Below are 27,178 nucleotides of genomic sequence, written 5' to 3'. Positions count from 1 at the left end.
TATACATAGCCACTATTACTGCTGCTGCTACTACTACTACTACTACTACTACTACTACTACTACTACTACTACTTCTGACCGAGCTTGATAGCTATAGTTGCTTAAGTGCGGCCAGTATCCAGTATTTGGGAGCTAGTGGGTTCAAACCCCACTGCCAGAAGCCTTGAAGATGGTTTTTCCGTGGTTTCCCATTCTCACACCAGGCAAATGCTGGGGCTGTACTTTAACTAAGGCCACAGCTGTTTCCTTCCCACTTCTAACCCTTTCCTGTCCCATCGTCGCCATAAGACTTATCTGTGTTGGTGCGACGTAAAGCAAATTGTGAAAAAAAGCTACTACTACTACTACTTGCAAACAGAAAAAGCAAGCAAGATACTAATAAAAATAGCTATGCTGCAAGTTTAAACTGCAATTAAGCCTGTCCTAATTATAACAGGTTAACTGAAACAATAAAATTCTAGTAAGAGCTAAATTCCTAGATAAATTTTGCCCCTACTACACAAATATTTGGCAATAATAAAGTAAGCATGATATTTTCTAATAAAATAACTATGCTACAATAATTCTAATCTGCATTTATATGTATCCTAATCACAATAGGTTAACAGAAACAATAGGGATGTCGTTAATACTTATTAGAAACTTTTTTCTTTTTATTTCTACTAGCTAAAAGTCATGAAAACTGCCCTTAAATGCTGAAAAATCGAGGGTGCAAAGTATGAAGTACACTGGAGACTTAAACTACCTACTCAGAACTACAAATAAGTTATAGGAATATGGGAATCAGCTCATTATTATTTTTGTTTTCTCGACTGCACTACAGCCTTTGTTCTCAAACATAGCCAATAACACAATATTTGAATATGAAGAGCAGAAATAATATGACTGTGAACTATTTTCTGAGTGAAATACTGTATAGTCTGTTGAATTTCTTTCTTTAAACAAAATTTACAATGGTATTGTGGTACTACTACTATTTGCAAACAGGAAAAACAAGCAAAAGTTATTAAAACTGCCCTTAAATTCTGCAAGATCGAGGGTGCAAAGTATAAAATATCCTGGAGTCTTGAACTACCTACTCAGAACTACAAATAAGGTCAAATCACACTGAAAAAAAGTAATATTGCATTCCTACTCATTCAAAAAAATCTATCACATAGTTATCAACAACAATTTTCTTAAAACACAGGACCCATATTTTCTTTTACTAACAGCAAACCATATGTCACCTTTTTCATCATTTATGGAAAATTCTTTGAATGGCATTGAGTTTTTCTGAGCAATAATATTTGTTATTTGGAGAAGGATTAATTTATGAACATGAAATCCATTTTCTTCTGAGAAATTAATGAGATTGAGGTCTGCCTTCATGTCTTAAATTATTTACACTTTGATGGTGAAACATTCACAAACAGAAGTATGGTCATCAAAAGTATGAATACACTGGGGAATATAGGTGGAACTGGTGAATTGTACGAATGTACAAACTGCGGAAATTACAACTCTACTACTGAATTACATGTAACACAGGTAAAATTTGGGATGTTTACTTTGATAGGAATGAGTGTACGCATATTCTGTTCACGGTTAATCTTTGACTTATAGAAATGTTAAAACAAATTCTTCCCTTTTGTTCATATTTCTGTTCTCTGTATCATAGTATGCAGTGGAGATGATGACTAAAACTAACTGATACCAAGTGATATATGTGAAACTCTACTTGCAGCATCCTTTAATATCTCAGTAGCCAAGCCTGAGGATGTTGACAATTCAACAAAACTGCTAATGATTTCATAGCAAAGAATTAAATATAAACAGTTTTAGATGTACTTACCCCAACTAAGCCAGCAGATGCTGACAGTAATTACCATCATTTTCCACCTGATGGAGTTGCACACCACTCACTGTAGTTCCATTTGAGAACATGTCATTTCCAAATACCTCTGTGATGCAAGAATTTGTACTATACATTTACTTGAAAGTTTCCCATATATATACGAGGGTACATATCATTACTAATAACTCTGCCTTGAACAAAGTCACAATTTGCTTGTAATAAAATGTAATAGTGTACACTAAGGCCAAACCACGCTGGGAAAAAAGTAATACTGCATTCCTATTCATTCAAAAATCTTCACATAGTTATCAACATTAATTTTCTCAAAACACAGGACCCATATTTTCTCTCTTTACTAACAGCAAGCCATATGTCAACTTTTCCATAATTTATGGAACATTAAATGGCACCGAGTTTATCTGAGCACTAATATTTTTTATGTGGAGAAGAATTAATATTTATGAATATGGAATCAAATTACTTTTGAGAAATGAATGAATCTGACTTCATGTCTTAAATTATTTAGAATTTGATGGTGAAACATTCACATCAAAAGTAGCCTTGGTTCGATCATTCTGCCATTAATGAGATGTTTAAATTTTGATGCTTTCCAACCACCATAATATATTAACAAGGTAACGTACTATCATACAGTGGAAAACCTGGGAAATATAACTTTGTTTAACAGAATCCATATTTGGAACATAGTTCATTATTTATTCCAATGCTACAATCTTATTGTGTCTATATACATCACATGTTAGTGTATGGATCAGTCTGACAAAATTTTCCAACTAAATATACAATCTGCATGTATTTTAGATTCAGTATTTGCTGAGTTTTACTCACTGAAAGAAGGCTGATTTATGACAAGAAATTGCATGTTTAGGGTACAGCTTATAGGCTATCACAGCCAAGATCACACATATAATGTTTCCAAGCTTGCAGGCTAGGGTCCAATGGGTTTTGAAGCTATCTAGTTCTTTGTATATTTTTGATAAATCAACTAAAATTCTGTTTACCCCAGATTTGATTTCTAGCCAGGTCAGGCATTTTTACCCAGGTCAAGGTTCATTCAGCCTATGAGAAATCACCTAAGGAAGTATCCAACGGTGAGGTAGCGGCCCTGGTCTACAAAACCAAGAATAATGACTGAGAGGATCTGTCATGTTGATCACGCATCACCTCATAATTTGCAGGCTTCAGGCTGAGCAACTGTTATTTGGTAGGCTTAGGCTCATCAGCGATGCATTGCCATGGAGGGAGAACTAAAGTGAAAGGAAGTGATAAAGAATGCATAAATCTAGGTGGTCAGTCACTGCACGACACAAGCTTCCTTCAAAACCCACTGGACCAAAGTCTAAAAGCCCAGAAAACTTTGGTTATCAACTCAACTTTTACAATTTTCATACACAGAAAGATTTTAAAACACTGATGATTTTCAATATAAAAGTCTAAAGGCAAATATATTTTGGATTTAAAAATTAGTCTTAATGTGAAAATGTGCATGACTAAATTTACTAGAAATCTAAAAATAATCTGTTTAGTTTAATACATACTGCTGATAAATAAAATAGAAGAACTTATACATTCAAGGGGCTAGTCACCGAGTGAAGACAGAAGGTTAATGGCGGGCTCATCCAATGTTATCATTGTTGCTAAGTGTGAAACAGTTTTACCTGACAATAAGCCAAGCCATAGTTATGATATAAAATGAGTATCGTATGTTTCATGTAACTGACAAGACTGGAATATTCTCAGAATATACAGTGGTGGTCAAAATAATAGAGCCACCTGGCAAAGGTTTAGAATAAAGTGCAAATTTATTACTAGACATGTTTGTACTATGATGGAAACAAAATTTTACGTTGTACAGGAACCATTACAACAGAGTCACATTGTACCACAGTCAGTTATATAGATAACACAACTGAAACTAATCAATAATATTCAAAATAATATCAGACCACAGGGTCAAAAAAATAGAGCCAATTGACACAAATATTTTGTACTTGATCTAAGTCTTATGAAATTTACAGGAACAGTCGTTTTAGCATAGGAGTGCATTAGTACTTCGTGGTGTAACCCTTATTTTGGAGGATTTCCCTGCACCTCTTACCCATAGAGTCGACTACACGCCTGCATTCGTCGCTGCTGGTCGCATACAAGGCTTTCTGGATTTCTTCCCAAAGTTTATCTAAAGACGTAGCTTTTGAGCGGTCAATTCTCTTGTCTACGATCTCCCATAAGTTCTTGGTGGATGATGCGTCAGGGGATTGACGTGGCCACTCTAATACTTCGATATGGTGATATTGAAAAAACTGCCTTATGATCCTTGCAGTATGCTTTGGATCGTTATCGTGCTGAAATTTCCATTTCAGCGGCATTTCCTCTTCAGCATAAGGCAGCATCACATTTGCTAAGATGTCATTGTACATTTCTGCGTTCATTATGCCGTTGATACGACGTATTGGACCAAGGCCATACCATGAAAAACATCCCCATACCGTAACACTTCCGCCACCGTATTTCACAGTTTTTAAAGTGTACTTGGGATTAAATTCCTGGTTTGGAGGGCGGCGCACATAGACCTTTCCGTCTGAGGCAAACCTATTATACTTGGATTCATCGGACCAAAGGATGTTCCTCCACCAAATATTGGGTTTGTGTTCATTTCTCCGGGCGAAGGCCAACCTTTTCCAAACATTAGCTTTTGAAACATGTGGCTCCTGTCTCGCAATGCGCCCATTCAATTTTGCGGATCTCAGTCGTCTTTGAATCGTTGAAGTTGATGGTTGAACATCATTTTTGTCGCTAAACAAAATGGCTTTCACTCGTGGTGGTGACAAAAATGGGTTTCTTTACTTTCCTAGTGATGAGTCTGTCTACGTGAGGAGTAGTTACACGAGGTCGCCCCCTGTTCCCCACCTGCGGCTTTGTTTGTTTTTCCAGTCTAATGGCATTCAGGACTCATTTTCGCGAAACGTGTAAATCTTTGGCTATTTGATTCATGGATATCCCACTTTTGAACATCCGGAACATTACTATACGACCATCATCACTTGTATGCTCTGCTCTGCCCATCTAGAAGAATGTAAACAAAACCAAACGTCAGTTTACATGCAAAATAATATTGAGTGGAGGTTTGTTGACAAATAATATCGCTAGCCCCCAAAACAACTATAAAAAATCAATTTGAACGGGACTTCTGTAAAACGGCTCTATTATTTTGACCCATAAGATTCTTACCTTTATGCCTCTTTTCGAACGTCTAGCTCAAACGCTTCCTTTCGCAGGACTACAGACAGCAGCGACGTCTTCCCTGATATTGTCTAAAAGGGACTGACAACACGGCACTCGTGGAGATTTTGCGAACTAATAGATATCCTAGTTCTTAATCTCGTCAATAGAGGTGGCTCTATTATTTTGACCGCCACTGTATTTTCAGATGATTTCCTTCCAGAGAAGTAGGCACACATCATAACTATACTGATCAACCTCTTTTCAAATTGGAGGATAAACTTACTTGCAACCACAGGATTCCTCAAGCTCTACAAGTCACAAAAATGGTACTAACATACAACATCCAAAATGAAGAAGTTAGACAGTAATAAAGCTCAATCTTGGAATATAAGTGGACTGTAATGAAAAAAAAAGTCACTTTGATTTGTAAGAAATCATTCTGCATTCAAAGTAGGAAAATATACATTTGTGTGTACAACTCACCAAGTAAAAGGAATTTGAATTTTTGCCTATTAGAATCTTCCACATCTCAAGTCATCATAATAGCGTAGCCTCTCTATCATAGAGTTAAAATTAGTCAAAGAAAGTAGTTTCCTTACTAAAAATACACAAATAAGGCATGAAAACTAAACCTCAGGTTACAGACAAACAAAAATTGGAACAATCCCAAGAGGCAATTTCTAGTATGGCTTTCTTCAATGTTTTATCAATGACCTAGCAAAATATATTAAGAGTTTGGAATGCAAAAACACAAGTATGTTTGTGGATGATGTCATTATTTTTAAAATAGCAGATGATTATAATGCTGGTTTGGAAAATAGGATGAATTTGGAATTAGAATTTCAGTATGTAGACGCATGTTCAGAATAATGTATTATGAGACTTCAATACGAAAGACTTAAATATGATCCACACCCGAATTTAAGAAGTAATATTTCTGTAAAAAAAAAGGTGTGGGTTGTATTCAGGATTATACTGTAATTCTGTTAGTAGTATTAATGATCATCACAAGAGGACAAATTCCTCCTTTACAAAAAGCACTCTACTAGCCTCATTAGCGATGTAATTTTTCCCTTCGTGAAATATTCCCACCCATAATTTTGAAATGAAAATTTCTGAGGAAAATGATAATTTACACAATTTTCCTGCAATGGAAACAATCACTTTAAAAATTCTATCTCAATTCTTCTCATTAAAACACCAGAATCCTATATTTAATCTTCAATTCAATAACAATGAGCTACCATACGTGAAAACATCAGATAGCATGGAGTCATCCTCAACAAACTGAGCTATAAACATCATATGAAATAAGTAAAAGAAAATGTCTATACTGCAGTAGGTTAAGACTGATCAAGTGAGTTGCAGGAGTTATCCGGGAAAGAACACAAGATATTACAATCCTTCATCTTATTACTATTCTTCCGCTTTTCCCACATCTGTGGGGTCGCGGGTGCAAACTGTGTTGCATATGTGGATTTGGCCGTATTTTATGGCCTTTGCCCTTCCTGACACCAACCCTATGTGGAGGAATTACGTAATCACTATTGCATGTTTCTGTGATGGTTGGTAGTGTAGTGTGTTGTATGAATATGAAGAGGAGAGTGTTGGGACAAACACAAACACCCAGTTCCTGAGCCATAAGAATAAATCAAACGTGCTTACAATCCCCAACACGGCCGGGAATCAAACCCGGTGCCCTCTGAACCAAAGGCCTCAATGCTGACCATTCAGCCAAGGAGCAGGACTAACGCAGGACATTATAATAGCAACATTAAATCTGTTCATAACTATTACGGTGAAGTATGCATCTCTACTAAGGAATCAAATCTTGAGCAACTAAGTTGTTAAAATACCTTTGACTCACAATATGCATAGCAAATATCACATTTATAACAACCATGCAACTGTGCACTCATATCCTACACACAGCAAAGAAAATAACAAACAACAAATGCATTCACTGGTCTACAAGGACAAAACCCAGACACCTTGAATCTTTGATGATAACCCCACTCTAAAGGCACACAGAAGATCATTTTTCTCCCATCACCAACTTCCTTAAAGAGAATCAACAACCACCTTCTGTCACACCATAACTACACCAAATAATCCAATGGATTTATGATTTTTTTATGATATAAGGCCTACACAAAAAGGACTGATCTCGAACAGCTCTCAAACAATTAGCAATTTCAACAACAGAAGAAAGGTACCTCCTCAGAGCAGTGGTTGAGAATTTACAATGTAAGAATGCTATCTCACGAACAGGAATTTATTTATCTCTTTTTACACATGACTTCCCAGTAGTCAGAGAGTGTGAAACGCGGGCATACACAGGCAGCAAAGTGGATTTCCTGATGGCAACTCCAGAAGCAATACAGTGGATCAGTGATTTTGACATTCAGTTGTAGGGAGCCTTTTCTTGTTCATTGTTTTCTTGTTATGTAAATATGCATATAATTTATATCTGAACTCAACTTGATTGTATGGGCCATACGCTAAATAAATAAATAAAGTCAGAAATACGACAAATTTTGAAGTTGAAATGAAATCTTCTGAATGTGTATACGTGTAATGTAACAAATCACAACTACACCTTCCAACGAATAGCCCCACCACCAACAGACTGTAAAGTGGTAATCCACATTTTATCAGCATGCACATCAACCACGAACAACTCTGAAGGATTTCTATAAAAATATGTACACACTGCAAAAATTTAACAAGTAAATTACTACAATGGATCCCTGTTATTGTTGGGTAAATACCAATGTTTTTAACTTTACTTTATTACCACTTGTAATGATAAGCTAGTAGTAAGTTCAACCTATAGTACTGTAAGCCGTAGTGTTAAGCACTGGAAATACTTCAATTGTGTATGAAATTTTATATGATAATGCTGGATTTGGAATGTTAAACTAGTGGTATTTCTTGTAATATTTTTTTTCTGTGGAATTGCTTGTTGTACTCCAGTTGTTGTTGTTGTTGTTGTTGTTGAGTAGTTATGTTTTAACTTTACTTTATTATCACTTGTAGTGTTAAGCTAGTAGTAAGCTCAACCTTATAGCATTGTAAGCTAGTAGTAAGCTCAACCTTATAGCATTGCAAGCTGTAGTGTTAAGTACTGGAAATATTTAAGTTGTGTGTGAATTTGTATATGATGATGGTGGATTTAGAAAATTAAACTAGTAGTATTTCTTGTAACAATTGATTTCCAAGGAATTGCTTATTGTACTCTTGTTGTTGGGTAATTATGTTTTAACCTTACTTTATTACAACTTGTAACATTAAACTAGCAGCAAGTTCAACCTATAGTTTTGTAAGCCATAGTGTTAAGTATTGGAAATAATTAAGTTGTGTATGAAACTGTACATTATGCTGGATTTAGAATGTTAAACTGGTAGTATTTCTTGTAATTATTTTTTCCACATGGAATTGCTTTTCGTGCTCGAGTTGCTGGGTAGTATGTTTTTAACTTGACTTTATTATCACCAGTAGTGTTAAGCTAGTGTAATTCGTAGTGTTAAGTACTGGAAATACTTAAGTTGTGTGTGAATTTATATAAAATGATGCTTGTCGTGGCTTGTAGTCTTGGCAGTGCTGGAAGTGTTGTCTCCTGGTACCATCGAACTCGTTCTTCGAAGTGCCAGACAAAGTAAATTATGTAAATAACTCTGTAAATAGTAATGACTCAGTTACCAGTGTACAGGGCTCCCGAAACATCACCATTCTCTCATTTAATGCCCGTAGTATAATGGGTTACAGGAGACAGCAGAAGATAAGAGCACCACTGGCAAGTATCGAACCATCAATCGTTAGTGTCTGTGAAACGTGGTTGAGCAGTGCTACTTATGACGGTGAAGTATTTCCGCAACCATACTTGGTCTTCAGGAAGGATAGAAACTGGACGTCTGGAGGGGGTGTTCTCCTGGCTATACGACTGGAACTACAACCAATCCGACTATGATACTTGGAGACTGACGGTGAAGCTCTATGGGTGGAGGTGACATGTAGGGGCAACAAATTCTTGACAGATAGCATATATCGGGCTCCGAAATCCAAGCCCTGTATAAATGAAGGATTACTGGAATCTCTAAGACGAATGTAACTCATTCAGTACAAGTACAATGCCATCTGCCTTACAGGCGACTTTAACCTGGACATAATATAGACCTGTGATTCCGCTCCCATCCCTGGAAATCTATTGGCAGACACATTCCTAACAGCGTTCTATGATCTCTTTCTAGAACAGCTTGTTTTAGAAGCAACATGTGTCACCAAAACATCCCGGTCTATATTAGATCTATTTCTCACCAATCATCCCTCCTCAGTATCTCGAGTTGAAATCATACCCGGTTTCAGTGATCACCACTCCATTCAAGCGACTCTAACTACCCTAGATTGCAGAAAACCTGTCAAACACAAATCGAGGCCTCAATATAACTTCAGGAAAGCTGACTGGAAATCCCTCTCCACCTTACTACTGAATCACCTACCCACTCCAACCTCCTTACCAACCTGTGACGTAGACTCTTTGTGGCTCACCTGGAAAAATACATTTTTCTGGTGCATTGACCAAACTGTACCGAAATGCACTTTAAAAAGAGAGATTAAGAAAGAACTTTTGAAGTTAATAAGGAAATGGAACAATCTATACAAAAAGTGGAAACAGTGCCAAACGGAACAAGCATGGGAAAAGTACAAATCCACATGGAAAGACACTAATAGGATTAAGGAGGCTTATGATCAGTATATTCACAAGGCTTGCTCAGATACCAAAGAGCTGTGGAAGCTACTAAAAAGGAACTGTGGCAGTGGTGCACCAAGTTCCTTTCAAGCAAACGGGAAATCCATCTCCACGCCTGCAGACATTGCCTCAGCCTTCAGTGAAAAATTTAAAGAGAATTTCTCCCAGGCACAATCAGCTGGGGACATGTATATAACCCACACACCCGTACCACCCCTCCCTCTTACCAGCCTCTACTTCTTGGAACTTGAGTTACTAGCAAGTTTGAAGAGGATTCGACCCCATGCGGCGAGCGGCCCTGATGAAATACCCAGCTGTATACTCCGTGACTGCGCTGAGTCACTGGCACCATCTCTCTGCAAACTATTCCTGTCACTTTATTGTGGATCACTGCCTCAAGATTGGAAATGTGCTGATGTAGTTCTGATTTTCAAGAAAGGGAACAAAGCACACACTGACAACTATCGGCCAGTGTCTGTCACATCCTATGTATGTAAATGTATGGAACAACTGGTAGCCTCTAATATACGGGAAGGTAATCTGCCAAGTGAAAGCCAGCATGGTTTTCTTCCAGGAAGATCCTGTAATACTTTATTAACAAAGGTTATTGATGAGTGGCAGTGCTCTCTGGAGAAATCTAAAATTGTTCAGGTAGACTGCATGGCTTTGGACTGGGCTAAAGCTTTTGACCAAATCCCTCATGAACGACTTTTGTTAAAATGAAGACAGATGAATCTTAGGGGAAGTGTACTGGCATGGTTGCGGTCATTTCTTGAGGGTCGACTCAATGGGTTGTGTTTGATGGAGTTCGATCATCGACGTTAAAGTAACCTCAGGAGTATGTCAAGGCACCATCCTGGGATCTTTATTATTTAATGCATTTGTCTCTGATTTACCTAAATGTGTGACCTCAACCATAGCCCAGTATGCTGATGACACTGTAATGTACAGGGATATACAATATACAGATGATTGAAGTTACAGTCGGACTTGGACACTATAGCGGTGTGGTGTTACGTCAACGGTCTCAACATTAATGCTAGCAAATGTAAATACATTAGGTTAAGTAGGTCTCGACACCCAGGAGAATGTATATATAACATTAATAATGTACATATTGAGCGAGTTAAAACCATGCATTTGTTAGGAATAACCATTTCTGAACAACTAAAATGGAACATACAAACAGAGGAAGTGAGATGCAAAGCTGCCAAGGTGCTCGGTTTTATGCACAGAAGCCTCCCTGGGTGCAAGTCGAATGCTATATGGGCGGCTTACTTGACACTAGTGAGACCTGTACTAACGTATGTATGGTCTATCTGCCGGGCACCCTACCACTGCAGCTAACCTTCACAAACTAGAAGGAATCCAACGTCGTGCTGAACAACTAATTAGTGAGAACAGCTGCCTGTCTTCCCTCCTGTCAATCTTGTGTAAACAAAGCGACATCACCTTCTTACACAAGTCCCTCACAGGGGCCATTCACCTATCACCCATTCCCTCGACTCTCCTTATCCTACAGCTCCGTCCGTAGAGGCAAAGGGGTGTGTCTTGCGCAAACTGAGTCCTACAAACTAGGTTTCTTTGCTCGTTCAGCGCAGCTTTGGAACAATCTCCCCGTCAACATTAAATGTAAAAATTTAAATATAGTTAAATGTTATGTTAGGAAGCACATACGATGAGAAAATGCATGTGAATATGTGGAAGAATGAACGAGGGAGTGAAAGGTTGTATAAATGAGAAATATGTATACGTTAGGCTATACTTTTTTACTTTACCTGTAAATAGTGTATATGACTGTTTTAGTTTAGGATTTAGGTAATTATTTCAAAGGTCAGGGGGCACTACGTGTAGGGGGGCTTGTCCTTTTCCTCTGGCCTTCCATAGATACTGTAAAGGTTTATGGTAAATAAATAATGAATGATTTAAACTAGTAGTATTTCTTGCCTGTTGTACTCTTGTTGTTGTTGTTGTTGTTGTTGTTGTTGTTGTTGTTGTTGTTGTTGTTGTTGTTGTTGTTGTTGTTGTTGTTGTTGTTGTTGTTGTTGTTGTTGTTGTTGTTGTTGTTGTTGTTGTTGTTGTTGTTGTTGTTGTTGTTGTTGTTGTTGTTGTTGTTGTTGTTGTTGTTGTTGTTGTAGGGTAATTACGGTTTCACTTCATTATCTCACTTATAATGTTAAGCTAATAGTACAGTAAGGTCAATCTATAGCATTGTAAGCCGTAGTGTTAAGCACTGGAAATACTTAAGTTGTGTGTATGATGATGCTGGATTTAGAACGTTAAACTAGTAGTAATTCTTGTAATATTTTCTTTCCATGGATTTGCTTGTTGTACTCTTGTTGTTTGCTAGTTTTGTTTGTTGTTGGGTAATTATGTTTACTTTATTATTGCATTACTGTAAGTGACCATTGCCGCCGGGATATTTCCCTATTTGCAATGTATTTGTTAATTATAAAAATTTAAAAAAATTCATACATCTGAATTACTGGATATAAGCTGATAAGCTGTACGTGATACAGAAAGACAAAAAAATCAATATTACACACATCTATAAGTTATATATAAAATAACATGACCTGACTGACTGATTCATCATCACTGAGCCAAATCTACTGGACATAAAGAAGTGACATTTTGGGGACATATTTATATTACAATGTAGGTGCTCACTGAGGGAGGATTTTTGGATATTCTGTCACTAAGGGGGTGAAAAGAGTAGTGGGGGGGGGGGGGGGTAATTTTTAAAATGAGTGTAGCTATATCTCAAAAACTTAACAGTTTAAAGATGTGAAAATTGGTATTTGGTATCTCCTTTAAAAGTAAGGAACCACTTTTTTCTTTTTCTTTAGAAAATTCTCTTAAGGGGGGTGAAAAAAGGTGGTGAATACCTTTTATGAGGATACTTATATCTCAAAAACTGAAGATGTTACATAGTCATGAAAATTGGTAATTGGAAACTCCTTTAAAAATAAGGAAATATGTTTTTTCTGTTTTTTGGAAAATCTACTTAAGGGGACATGAACTGGAATGACAAAGAGGGCAAATTTTTAAAGTGAGTACATCTACAGTATATCTGAAAAATTTTACATGTTACAGACGTGAAAATTGGTATTTGGAATTTCCTGCAAAACCACAGGAACACGCATAATTTGTTTTCTGAAAATTTGCTTAAGGGAAAGTGTTAAAGGGGGTGAATTTTTAAAGTGAGCATATCTACAGTATATCTCAAAAACTTAACATATTACACACGTGAACATTGGTATTTTTTTCTCTCTTTTAAAAATAATTCAACTACCACTCTCAACAATTCTCTACTTGTAACAAGCTTGCGACCTCATTTAATTCCATACCTCTTACCCTTAAACCATTAAAAACTGAGTCTAACAATCAAATCTCCCTGTACTTCTCTCACCCTCTACAATTGAGTTTATTATTTCTTTCAACAATTTATTGTCTTCCATCCACCTCACATGATCACACCACGGAGGCTGGTTTAAACGCACTGCTTCATCCACTGAGTTCATTTCTGACTTAGCCTCTATCTCCTAATTCTGAACACCCTCCTGCCATTGTTACCAACTGTTTTACCAGTTTCACTACCTTCATGCCTGTTACCTCCAACTTAAGAATAAGATAGCCCAAGTCTACCCAGCTTTCACGCCTGTTGAGCAAAGTCAATCTGAAAACAGACCAGTGCAAACACAAATTTGTCAAAAAAACTGACTTGCTTCTTACAGAATACCACTGAACTGAAAAATTTCTCTCTTAGCCTGGTTACACTTGAATTTGATTTCACTTACTGTACTGCCATCTTCAGAGAATACACAACCTAACAGAAATGATCCACCCGTTCAAGTTTAACATTTCCTTAGCTGATATTCATCTTCCTACATCCCCCTACTCCCCCTGCACAACCAACTGACATTACTCTAGTCTAGGAAATGCATATTTCCACACCATACTTGCTGCATCTCTCTTCAAGATCTGAAATATTAGACTGCACACTTTCAGTAAAGTCTGCCATTACGACCAAGTTGCTTACTATATTACAACCGAACCGAATCTCTCCCTAGCATTTTACACCCTTCCGTAAATGATTCATGTTACTATGAACAACCAAGGTAAAAGATTACAGCCTTGTCTACCATAATTTCTCACAGCAGCCCAATTGTTGACATAAATGCCTTTCATTACCGGGTCTTTGTCTGATCCTGTGGTTCCTCCATACGACCAACATCTTTTCTTTTGGTACTTTGTCATATGCCTCTTTCTAAATCTATGAAACATAAGCCTAACTGTCTGTTCCTCTCATACCATTTATCAATTACTTAACACATACTGAAAATCTGGTCCTGACAGCCCATATAGGTTTTCATCCAATTTACTCTCCACCACTGATCCTACCTTCTTTTCAAAAATACCTGTAAATCTCTTGCCTGGTATAGGCTACTAACCAAATAAATACCTCGATAGTCATTGCAATCTTTCATCTCCTTGCTCAATATACTATAGATAAAAATTAACAAAGACAGGAAGTTAGGAAGAAGGATAAGAACTCTTCATTAAGATAATCCTGCAGACTGTTCCAACACATTTTCCCCAATCCAATTTCATGAATGACCATTTTCATGAATTTCCAGTTTGCTCAATTTAATTTCTCAGGTCAAAAAAATGAGTGGTCAGAAAGCACAAGAGGGCAGTTCCTTCACAATATCCTATACTTCCTTCGAATTTGTATGCTGCCAAGCTTGCCGATGAACATCAAACTACTAACATCAGCAAGTTTTCATAAGAGTTTTCAGTTACTGGTAGGTAAACATCATCCTACTTTTTATTATTTCTTGCAAAAATCACAGAAAGAACAAGGAGATACAGAAAAAAAAAAAAATGTTGGACAAATTTCAAATGTGAATATCAGTCTCAGCACTGCCAAAAAGTGGTTAATGGTTTAAACAAGAATACTGTATAAAATGATTACACATACACAAGGATGAGGACCACTTGTTGGAATACTTGCAAACAAATGGCCACAGCTCCACTCTGTATCTGTGACTTCAGTCTAAAAGATCTCTTCAGAATTATGAAAGATCCAGGCTTTCTTTTGTGTTAATGAAATTCATGATAACTGAAATCAGGGAAGAATGGTTTTGCGATATGGGTATTTGTGAAATTGGGATTCGGGAAATTTATGGAAGCGCTTCCAACTCCCAATGAAGCTCATCCCCGAAATTGCAACCCTCGTCCTCCAAGGCTCCATCAAGACCCTGAGACACCACCTCTACAGCTACAGCTCTGAAATGCTGCACTAATTATACTGTTCCTTTATAATTTAGAGTTTTCTTCAATTAATAGTTCTGTACATAAAATTTGATACATTTTACCTTGTACTTAGTGGCAGCCTGTAAATACAGGATGTTGTTCCTAAATAAATGGAAATGTATAATCAGAAATCCCACAAACTAGCAAGGTCGAAGGAACAACTGAAATTCTCACTACTTTCATGTTCTCTTCCTGTAGCCAAGTTGGTCTGCAAACAGATAAATGTAAAGATACTTTCATCCAAGCGTTGATCATAACTGTAATCTCACTGCAATACCTTTGCTACACCTTGATTCAATTTCATTTAGTATATTATCATCCTGGGAGAATTCATATTCTATATACTGGAAATGTTCCACCAGTTCCAGTTTTGTATTCCTGACCTGATATTCAACCCTCTTAGGTTTCTTCCCAACTGACATCAATTTAGTCTTAGAAATGCTAATTTTCATATACTTGTTGAACCTCTTTTCAAGCTCCAAATTAGGCTGCAGGCTTTCAGCATACTGTGTATTCGTAAGAAATTTTTTTAAAAAGAAGCATTTGTAGTCTGTACCAATGTATACTCTTTATATGAATAAAAAGATTTTTGAAAGCTACCAATAAACAATGGCCATTATCCATAGATTCAGAAAACAGGCAAGCCTGAATATGAATACAAGTTACTCTGAAATATTTTTCTGCTATTTTTAATTTTAAATCCAGTCAAACACAATCTATCCTTTCATAGTACATGGTCATTTTGCTACTCTACTCCCATGTCTGACATATCTGTATGGATACTGAAACATACAATGCTATCAGAAGGCTAATGACCGTGATGACTCACACATATACCACAGGTAACAAAAAAAACACCAAAATAATGTGTTGGTACAGTATGTTTTCAAAATGTGTTCCATCATGTGCCACACAGTGTTCATATTGTTTTTGAAGATCCATTGAATATGTTGATGAACAAAGGTTGCTGTAAGGACATAAAAGATTACTATTTTCTTGTGTAACTTGGAGATATTTGTAGGCGAGTCATCTGTTTTGAAAACTGGTTCTTTCAGCGTGACCCATATATAGGCATCTGGAGCCGTGAGATTTGGCAAGCAGGAAGGGTGCTGGAATGGAATTCCATGAGAAATCAGGAAATCTCCAAAGTGTCCTTGTATAAGGGTAGACTCCCCCGGCGTTGTGGGCTGTAGCTCCATCTTGCTGCATCCGTTGTATTTATAGGTGTAAGTTTCTGGCATGACAAAAACGTCGCAAATCCTGCATGAATGGGGTAATAATGAGGAGTCTGTACATTACCTGGTCCACTGTGTTTGGATTCTATTCAGTATCCTCGACGACATTAATGCCCAATATTCCACGACTGGACACAGCATAACAAATAGTAACCTCATGACAACACCTAACTGCAATACTGTAATTGGGCTTGCTCATCCATTTCTGTTAGACACCGAGCAAGTTGAATGCAGCATAAGTTTCAGCAGTGTTCATCGTAGACTAAGCTGATAGAGAAATCAATGATTTCTGGTGATGGTTCTTGGGTGCCCTGTTGTCCCCTTTCATTGATTCAAGACTGATCTCGCATGATGGAACTTGTCAATGACAACCACATTGTTCTCAACAGTGCTTCCTTATTAAATTGCTCCTCGTCCTGCTTTTTAATGTGAAAACAGACTTGGCCCATTCTGAAGCCCTACTCCGTATAACTGGAAATAAAGTTCCATGGTAAAAACCTTCTCCTCTGTTGTGAGAACCATAATTGTAGAAATCAACGTAACACTGAATTCACAATATGAACTATTATATGTACAGTACATTAATAAAATTGTAGGGAATCTGCAGTCTGTACATTTGCAATTTTTGAGGTATTTATCTGTTTCAGGTCAACTCAAGGCTGTATCAGTGGATTTTAGCTTTTATGCCTGCTGGTCTACTTGTTTGTCTGTTTGTTCCACCATCAAAGGGTAACAGGAATGCATTTCTGCCAAACCTCATATTTGAAGTCTATTCATCCATGTTTATGTTCTAAAAATCACTTACTAGACAGAAGATTTATAGGAAGACCAAGAGAGTTATTTAATACATTCTCATATACTATCAAGTTTCTTTAAAATCTGTAGACTATATGTAAACAATCTCTTTATTTTAAACAATTTTTGTTCTGAACATATTTTTCTTGATTTTCCTATTTTTGCTTTCTTTTCAAATGATGGAGAAAATTATTATTTTCTATGGGATTTATGTTCTGTTGTGAGTGACAGTCACCCTGGTAATTTGACAGTGAGTCTGCCAGATGCCACATTCGTCATCATTCGTGTAAACTAGTGGTTGTTTGTTGGGAAGGAGGTGAGAGAGGCATCAATCTGTCATTCTACGAGATACTCGCATAATACTATTGGAGGTTACAGTCGTATTCAAATAGTGCTAAGCGTGGTGGCTAATGTTTAAACAGTACTGTCGAGTGTAGTCCATTACTTTACAATGTAAGGTAATTTCAGACATTTGCTATAATTGTTATAGTATTTCTCCTCTATTTCCATTTTCTGCTTTAATTTCTTGGTTGCCTCTCTTGACTCTGCATCTTATCTGAATTCTTAACCAGCCCTGAACTAAAACTTCTTCTGTTACCAATCTCAAAAATCCATAACTGATATGATCAGAATTTACTGAGGGACATTTCATATTTCCAATATATCTACAGGATATTTACATATTTTTCCTCTCCTCAAATATTATCCCAGCTTCAATTATTTTAAAATTTCCACTTACCTGTCTTAATTTCCTCGTATATATGGAAGTACTAATCCTAAAATGTGGACTCCTCCTTTCCTTTCTTTCCTACATTATTTCCTTCACAATCTTCACAATCTATTATTTAGCTTATTCTCTTAGCATACTGTTAACTGTAACTTATTTACAGTCGGTGGTCAAATTAAACACTTTTGGGAGTTGGTGCCTTTTACTATGGTTGCTACAGAATGAGCTACCCTTTTGAAATCATTGTTCAGACCTTAAAAATGAGATTATCCAAGGTGCCTGAAACTGCTTCTCAGCACTTAGGATGAAATTTGGAGAGTGTTGCTGATACACAGGCCATAACCCAGACTGACTTACGAAGGCCATCTGGAAAGTGGTACCCATTTGCGCAATAAAGACACAGGAGTAAATATTAACTAATATACACATTTTTATTGGAAAGAGCATACTTTACACTACTTCTCCACATAATCTCCAAGCAAATTTAGGCATCTGTCATAATGTGGGACGAGTTTTTGTATTCCAGCATCATAGTCCTCCGCCGCCAGCATATTGAGATACGTTGTCACAGTTCGTTTAAGTTCTTCATCGCTAGGCTATACGGGGAATGGTCGAAGGTATCCCACTTGACTTGCTGCAAAAGTTGTTGTGTTATCGCAGCTGCATGAGGCCTGGCATTGTCATGAAGGAAAATGACGCCTGTAGACAATAGACCTCACCATCGATTTTGTATTGTCCGCCGTAATTTCTTTAATGTTTCACAATATGCATTAGCATTAATTGTACCTCCACGGGCCATAAAATCAACAAGGAGTACACCTCGGCAATCCCAGAAAACGGTTCCCATGAGTTTCCTGGTGGACAGAACTGTGTCTGAATTTTCTTGTTTTGGTTGGTGAATGAGCATGATGCCACTCCATTGACTGTCGTTTACTCTCAGGTGATGCATAACAAACCCATGTTTCGTCCCCAGTAATGATGCAAGTCAGGAAAGAGTCTCCTTCATCGGAATAACGCCCCAGAAACGTCAGTGCTGCAGCCATACGCTTGGTTTTGTGCTCCTCTGTAAGCATGCGAGGGACCCACCTTGCGCAGATTTTTTAATAATGCAGATGGTCTTTGACAATTTCAAGAACAATTGTTCGAGACACATTAGGAAAATGTTCAGAGTTCATCAATTGTGACGCGCCAATCGTTCTTCGTGCATTCGTCTACTGTGCTCAACAGTTGGTCTGTAATGACAGATCGTCTTCCTGAACGCTCCTCGTCGTGTGTATTCCCCCTCCACAGGTTGAAGTTGCGACACCAGCGCCGAACAGACGACTCATCCATCACATTGTCTCCATACACCTCCATTAATTGGCAATGAATATCACAAGGTTGAACGTTTTGTGCATTAAGAAATTTAATCCCGACCCTCACTTCACAACTGGCGGGGTTCTCAATTTGTTTGAAGATGTTAAATGATCACAGACACAACACAGGCAATGCTAGCATCACGCAACCTCACACAGAGCAGGCAAACAAGCCACTGACGCGGTCTGACCTTGCCCAGCGGCTACCCGAGTCGGCAGCGCTTCATGCGGCGCTAACGGGTACTATTCAATCAATCAATCAATCAATACTGATCTGCATTTAGGGCAGTCGCCCAGGTGGCAGATTCCCTATCTGTTGCTTTCCTAGCCTTTTCCGAAATGATTTCAAAGAAATTGGAAATTTATTGAACATCTCCCTTGGTAAGTTATTCCAATCCCTAACTCCCCTTCCTATAAATGAATATTTGCCCCAGTTTGTCCTCTTGAATTCCAACTTTATCTTCATATTGTGATCTTTCCTACTTTTATAGACGCCATTCAAACCTATTCGTCTACTAATGTCATTCCACACCATCTCTCCGCTGACAGCTCGGAACATACCACTTAGTCGAGCAGCTCTTCTTCTTTCTCTCAATTCTTCCCAACCCAAACATTGCAACATTTTTGTAACGCTACTCTTTTGTCGGAAATCACCCAGAACAAATCGAGCTGCTTTTCTTTGGATTTTTTCCAGTTCTTGAATCAGGTAATCCTGGTGAGGGTCCCATACACTGGAACCATACTCTAGTTGGGGTCTTACCAGAGACTTATATGCACTCTCCTTTACATCCTTACTACAACCCCTAAACACCCTCATAACCATGTGCAGAGATCGGTACCCTTTATTTACAATCCCATTTATGTGATTACCCCAGTGAAGATCTTTCCTTATATTAACACCTAGATACTTACAATGATCCCCAAAAGGAACTTTCACCCCATCAACGCAGTAATTAAAACTGAGAGGACTTTTCCTATTTGTAAAACTCACAACCTGACTTTTAGCCCCGTTTATCAACATACCATTGCCTGCTGTCCATCTCACAATATTTTCGAGGTCACGTTGCAGTTGCTCACAATCTTGTAACTTATTTATCACTCTATAGAGAATAACATCATCCACAAAAAGCCTTACCTCCGATTCCACTCCTTTACTCATATCATTTATATATATAAGAAAACATAAAGGTCCGATAACACTGCCCTGAGGAACTCCCCTCTCAACTATTACAGGGTCAGACAAAGCTTCACCTACTCTAACTCTCTGAGATCTATTTTCTAGAAATATAGCAACCCATTCAGTCACTCTTTTGTCTAGTCCAATTGCACTCATTTTTGCCAGTAGTCTCCCATGATCCACCCTATCAAATGCTTTAGACATGTCAATCGCGATACAGTCCATTTGACCTCCAGAATCCAAGATATCTGCTATATCTTGCTGGAATCCTACAAGTTGAGCTTCAGTGGAATAACCTTTCCTAAAACCGAATTGCCTTCTATTTTCCGGATGGCCTTCGTACATGGTATCCACATAAATGACTTGCATTTTGCTAGTTAATACCTGTCAATGAATCCATGTATAAAGAGAAATGTGTGGAAAGGAAATGCACAGGCAGTTATTTTAACATTCCAAGGGGTTTGTTTCAATTTAGTACAGAACAATAGACTTCTGCACTAAGGATGAAATAAAGAAGGTAATCAAGTAAAGGACCACATTACACACAGAGCAGAGCCAACAAGTTTGAAAGACATGGAAGATTTAAGTATCCTGTAGCATTTGGAACATTATTACAGACGACTCATTTCCATTATTAATACTTGCCCAGATAATATTTCTATAAATGAAAATCTACAACCTGTTGTCCAGTCTTAGACCAGGTCAGGAATGTAATGAATGAAACATATATAGGCTAGTATTACAATGGGGTCGCCACTCCCAAGGTGATTATTAATGACTAATAGATGCAATGAAATGATAATGGAGAGTGTTGCTGGAATGAAAGATGACAGGGAAAACCGGAGTACCCGGAGAAAAACCTGTCCCATCTCTGCTTTGTCCAGCACAAATCTCACATGGAGTGACCGGGATTTGAACCACGGTATCCAGCAGTAAGAAGCCAACGTGCTGCCGTCTAAGCCACGGAGGCTCAATATTTCTATACTTAAGGCTTTTTAGATATATTTATCTCATATCAGTATCCTGATTTCAACAACATATTTACAGCTTAAACATAATTTTGAAGGATTAATTAAAGTAAACTTAGATCCTAATCTGAAAGAAAAAAGTTCTTAATAACATTATTAACACGCTATTATTGTACTGTATTCATCTATCTTTTCTTCAAATTTTTCAAACCTGGTGAAATCCTACCTTATTCTTGGGTAATTCAGTTTCTCTTATTATGGTACTGTATTCATCTATATTTCCCTCACATTTTTCAGTTCCTCTATCCACTAGATAGAATAGCAAAGTATCTGGCTATTAAACTGAGAGAACTTTCTTTGATGCTAATCACTAGGTTTACTGGGATTATGTGAGAGATGAACTAAAGTAAAGAACAATTAAAGGAACACACAAAAGGAAAAAAAAAATAGGTATAGAAGTTCTGGGATTGATGAGAAGAGAGCCAATCTATATGTAGATGTAGAGATTGTCCTTGTACTTTTGTGTTTTCTTCCTATTTCTTCCTCTTCCCATGCTGACCTGCCATTGTGTTTCTCCTTTTATGCATTCCTGTCTTTCTATTGCACTTGTTTGTTCCTTTCCCTAACCTACTTATGTTGGCCTGTTGGGTTCCTTTCCACCTTTTGTGTTTGTCCTGTGTTTGTACCCTTTTACCATCTATATTCATCTTTTTATCTTTTCCTTTCTTCTTTGTTTATCCAGCTTTCTTCTTATCGTACACTTCCTACATCAAGGCTGAAGATCTATCAGGATGGCCCCTCAATGAGTGTTGAAGCCTGCTCTCCTGATGAAGCTGGGAAGCAGAAATGAGCTCATTGGAATCTGAGAATAATAACTAATGTTATTTGCTTTACATCCCTCTAACTGCTTTTTTTTTTTTTTTTTTTTTTACACTTTTCGGAGACGCTCAGGCGCCGGAATTTAGTCCCACAGGAGTTCTTTTACGTGTCAGTAAATCTGCCGACACGAGGCTGACGTATTTGAGGACTTCAAATACCATCGATCTGAGCCACTCAGCCTGGCTGGGGTCTGGGAAATAATGGATGTAGAATTACTGGGATTGATGACAAAGCCAATTTATCTGTAGATGGCAGTGTATGAAGATGTGGAGATACTGTAGTACTTGTGCTTTTGTGTTTTCTTTCTATTTACCCCTCTTCACATACTGGTCAGCATTGTGTTTTTCATTTTGATGATGATGATGCTGCTGCTTGTTGTTTAAAGGGGCCTAACATCTAGGTCATTGGCCCTTAATGGCGCGAAATGAGACAATTAAAAATCCATAATCCTCCACTGAACAGAATTCAAAACGTGAGGACGAAGAATGAATGGATGGATATGAAGATAAAACAATCAGTGGATCCGACCCGCAATGCCCCACATTCCCAGAAACTGATGTAAAACAATAGTATTACTGACCAAGGGACTGCTTGTAGTCTAAACGGGTCCAAAATCCAGGTCATTGGCCCCTCATAATGGTACTTATCTCTAGGAAAGTAGAACCATGGTATTTGTCACGTTGCGGTACTAATCAAAAGTAGCGTAGACTCGCGGTATCCCACACATTATGGTACTACTCACAGGTAATGTAATGCGCACTTGTAACACAGACCTATGGTGTTTTGCACATTGTGATGCTATTTACAGGCAATGCAAACCTATGGCGGTCTTCATATAAGTGGACTAACCACAGGGACTCGCACTATCCCGTGTGTTCCTCACATAGTGGGTACTAATCACAGGCAAGGCAGAACCACGGTGTCGCTCATATAGTCGTACGAATCACAGGTACTGTAAAATGCATCCTGAGCACACATTGTCGCTACTAATCACAAACCTATTGTGTACCTAACATAGTGGTACTACATAAAATCAGCTTCATGGTCCTTATCACACTTTAACAGATTCACAACTAAGTATTTTTTATTTTCCACCTTGTAGATACATTAATTGCTTAAGGCAACTTACTGATTAAAAGTGGTACATGATTCATTTATTATTAACATCTTCAGCCACATAACACTGTTTAAATGGAAAATATTTACTATAAATATTTATTTATTTATTTATTGCACACTACAGGACTTAGACCCTACCGCACGTAAACTCCGGCTCAGGAACACCTCTGCGGAGGTTCGGACCTGCCTTCGGGCAGAATAACCCTTACCTACAGGACTTAGTGTCCCAATTACAGTGGCAACTACGACAGATAAGCTACAATTAACATGGTGAAACTTATATCTAAACTATATTCTACAATTTTATCTAATCTCCTATAATATTGATATAAAATATGAAAGTATGCGGTGGAACAACACGACAAAGTCAAATGATAAAATAAATGAAGCAATACATTATATTGCATAATATAATAGAACTTCGCCTTACAATTTCCCCTATTTTTAGGACTTCATACAATTGCGCGATTAAGTTCTTTTTTTTTTTGCTAGGGGCTTTACGTCGCACCGACACAGATAGGTCTTATGGCGACGATGGGATGGGAAAGGCCTAGGAGTTGGAAGGAAGCGGCCGTGGCCTTAATTAAGGTACAGCCCCAGCATTTGCCTAGTGTGAAAATGGGAAACCACGGAAAACCATCTTCAGGGCTGCCGATAGTGGGATTCGAACCTACTATCTCCCGGATGCAAGCTCACAGCCGCGCGCCTCTACGCGCACGGCCAACTCGCCCGGTGCGATTAAGTTCAGTTACAAACTCAAGCAATGACAAACTGAAGTCAAGGCCATTATTTTTCTGAATGGTACTGTTGAAGATACTGCAGAGTCTTTTTACCGGCGAGTTATCATGGGCACAGGTCCTGGTTTTTTCATTTAAAAATGTTATGTTATTTCTGGAATTGAAGCGAGGTACATGGAAATTTAGAAGAAAGTAATTCAGGATTATCAATAGCATAGTTTACAACTTTACAATTTTACTGCATCCTTCCGTCTGCGAATTTCTAAACTCTCCACTCCGAAGTTTAAAAGGATATCACTATAGGGTACCATATGGGGATAGCAGCCAGTTTTTTATATTGTAAGTATTTAAAAAATCTTTTTTTGTAATTTTTCAATCTGATAAACATATGATTGACACCTAGGGCTCCAAACGATGCTGGCATATTCTCTTTTGGTCTTACTATGATATTGAACAGATGAATGCAAGTTTGTGTGTTTTTGAAGGGTTTTATATTCCTGATAATGAATCCTAGGGTCTTGTACGACTCAGCTACCACTTTCAGTATATGCGAATTGAATGTAATAAGCTCGTGGTCGAATAAAATCCCGAGGTCTTTCATCTTGCAAACCGATCGTAAATCACTGTCACCTAGCTTGTAAGTGTAGTGGTCGGGAGTTTTCCTTCTGGTGAATGACATCGATACACATTTTTTTACATTTCTACATTTAAGTACAGTTTATTTTCAGTCGCCCACTCCAGTACACTTTTCAAGTCTAGCTGAAGCTGTTCACAGTCGTTTATGTTTTCAATGGCTTTGAACACTTTGAAATCGTCGGCGTATAGCAGACAGCTGGAATATTTTACTTGTTCAGGCAAGTCATTGATGAATGTGAGAAAAACTAAAGGGCCTAAATTTGACCCTTGAATTATTCCTGAATTTACAAGGTATTCCCGAGAAGAATGTCTCTGGAAAGAAACGAACTGCTTCCTATCACCCAGATAGGAACTGAAAAAAATGCAACAGTTGTTTCAAGAAACCGAACAGGTTTAACTTAGTAGAGCATCGTGATTAATTTTATCAAATGCTTTTGCGAAATCTGTAAATACTACGTCCATTTGTCCGCCCGTGTTAAGTTCTGTGGATACTCGCTGAGTGAAGTTAACCAAGTTTGTGACTGTGGAATGTCGTGAAAGGAAACCATGTTGTTTGTCTGATATAAGAGGTCTTAAATATGTTGTTAGTCGATTACATAACATAAATTTGAAAACTTTTGCTATCACGGATAAAATAGAAATAGGCCGGTAGTTGTTTATTATTGTGGAATCCCCTGATTAAGTATGGGGCACACTCATGATAACTTCCAGACGGATGGAAATATAGATGTTTTAATAATCAAATTATAAATAAATAGAAGTGGATACTTAAGAACTTCTGAACAACGTTTTATCACATACGGTGATACATGGTCTGGTCCTGCAGATGCTTTAGGTTTCAGCTTTTTAAGTGCTACTTCAACCTCTTCTAAAGCAAAGTTGTTAATATGCAATGTATCGTTAATGTAAGATGGAGCGTTAGGTATGCGATATTGTGCCTTATGCAGGCAATATACTGATTGGAAGTAGACCGCAAAACCTTCTACAATTTCATCTTTAGTATCTAGTACGTTATTTTCATATTTGTAAGTGTCGCAATCCCTACTATTCTTTCTCCTATTTTTAACGTATGCCCAGAAAGATCTAGTGTCATTGTTGATACCTTGTTCCACTGTCTCAATGTATCTTCTGTGTGCGGATTTAATTTCAGATTTAACTTGAGCTCTCAGAATTTTATATTCACTATCATAATGTTCCGTAATGTGCTTCCGCTTTCTGTAATATTCTTTTTCTTTCAATTTTCAAATTATGCTATCTGTAAACCAAATGGGGTATGTTTTGCCGTTACCTGCTTTTTTCGTGGGAACCGATTCGTTTATAGCTGAATAAAGATTGCCGTAAAAACAATCTACTGCAGCATCAACTTCAGTGCATTCATAGAGAGAGTTCCAATTCGTGTCTCTAAGCCTCATGAACAGTCATTCGTAGTTCGCTTTTTTAAAATTATATGAAGTCTGGGGGGTAGTGTTAGGTTTAGTCCGATACAATGTAATTCATAGCTCTATTTCTAAGGCTGGGTGGTGTACATCCTCTGGCAGTAGCGGGTCTGTGCTCCTTGTGCATTCAATATTTGAAATATTTTGATTAGTCATTACTAAGTCTAAAGTTTTTCCGTTACAATTTGGAACTGAAGTACATAAGGAGAGATTATGAAGATTAATAACATTTCTTAATTGCTGACTTTGCGTATTTGTGTTAAAATCACTGTTCATGTTACTTATTGATGGTATGTTAAAATAAACCGACAATGACGACATTACTGTTGTGTAGCTCGTAATGAGATTCTAGCCATCCAAATATTTCACTGTAGACAGCTGATTTTGAGAAAGGTGGTACATACACATTACCGAAATACCATACCTTTCCTTGAATGACAACTTTCAGTAAGAGCCCCTCAAAACTATTTGTGACCTGTTTGGCCTTGAGCACAGTTAATCCTCTCCTGACAGCAGTGAGCACACCCCTGCCCCTCCTAGTGCTACGGTTAGCCCTGTACACTCTGTACTGCTCACTACAGACCTCACTATCGAACACAGTAGAGTCCAGCCAAGTCTCTGTTAGGGCCACAAATTGATATTCATTGGCCTGAATGTCCTGACTCAGTTCATCAAGTTTTGTTTTTAACCCGCGCACATTTTGATAATAAATATTAAGCCTAGTGTCGTCCATTAATTTACAGCTTATTTAGATCATCCTGGTTGTTAATAACAACTACTTTGGAACCCTGAGTTTTACGCATTTTAATGACTCCGTTTCTTACCCATATGTACGCGTAGTCCTTCTCTCTGCGGATGACTCGGGCCTGGGCTAGCAGTTTTCTTCTATGCGGTGACAGATTCTCGTTGATATAGATGACACTGTCGCCTGGAAGATCTGCGTGCCTGGTGGAGAGGTTTCTCT

Source organism: Anabrus simplex, chromosome 1, assembly GCF_040414725.1.
Source record: "Anabrus simplex isolate iqAnaSimp1 chromosome 1, ASM4041472v1, whole genome shotgun sequence".
NCBI classification, from domain to species: Eukaryota; Metazoa; Arthropoda; class Insecta; order Orthoptera; family Tettigoniidae; genus Anabrus; species Anabrus simplex.
This window is presented reverse-complemented; position numbering follows the sequence as displayed.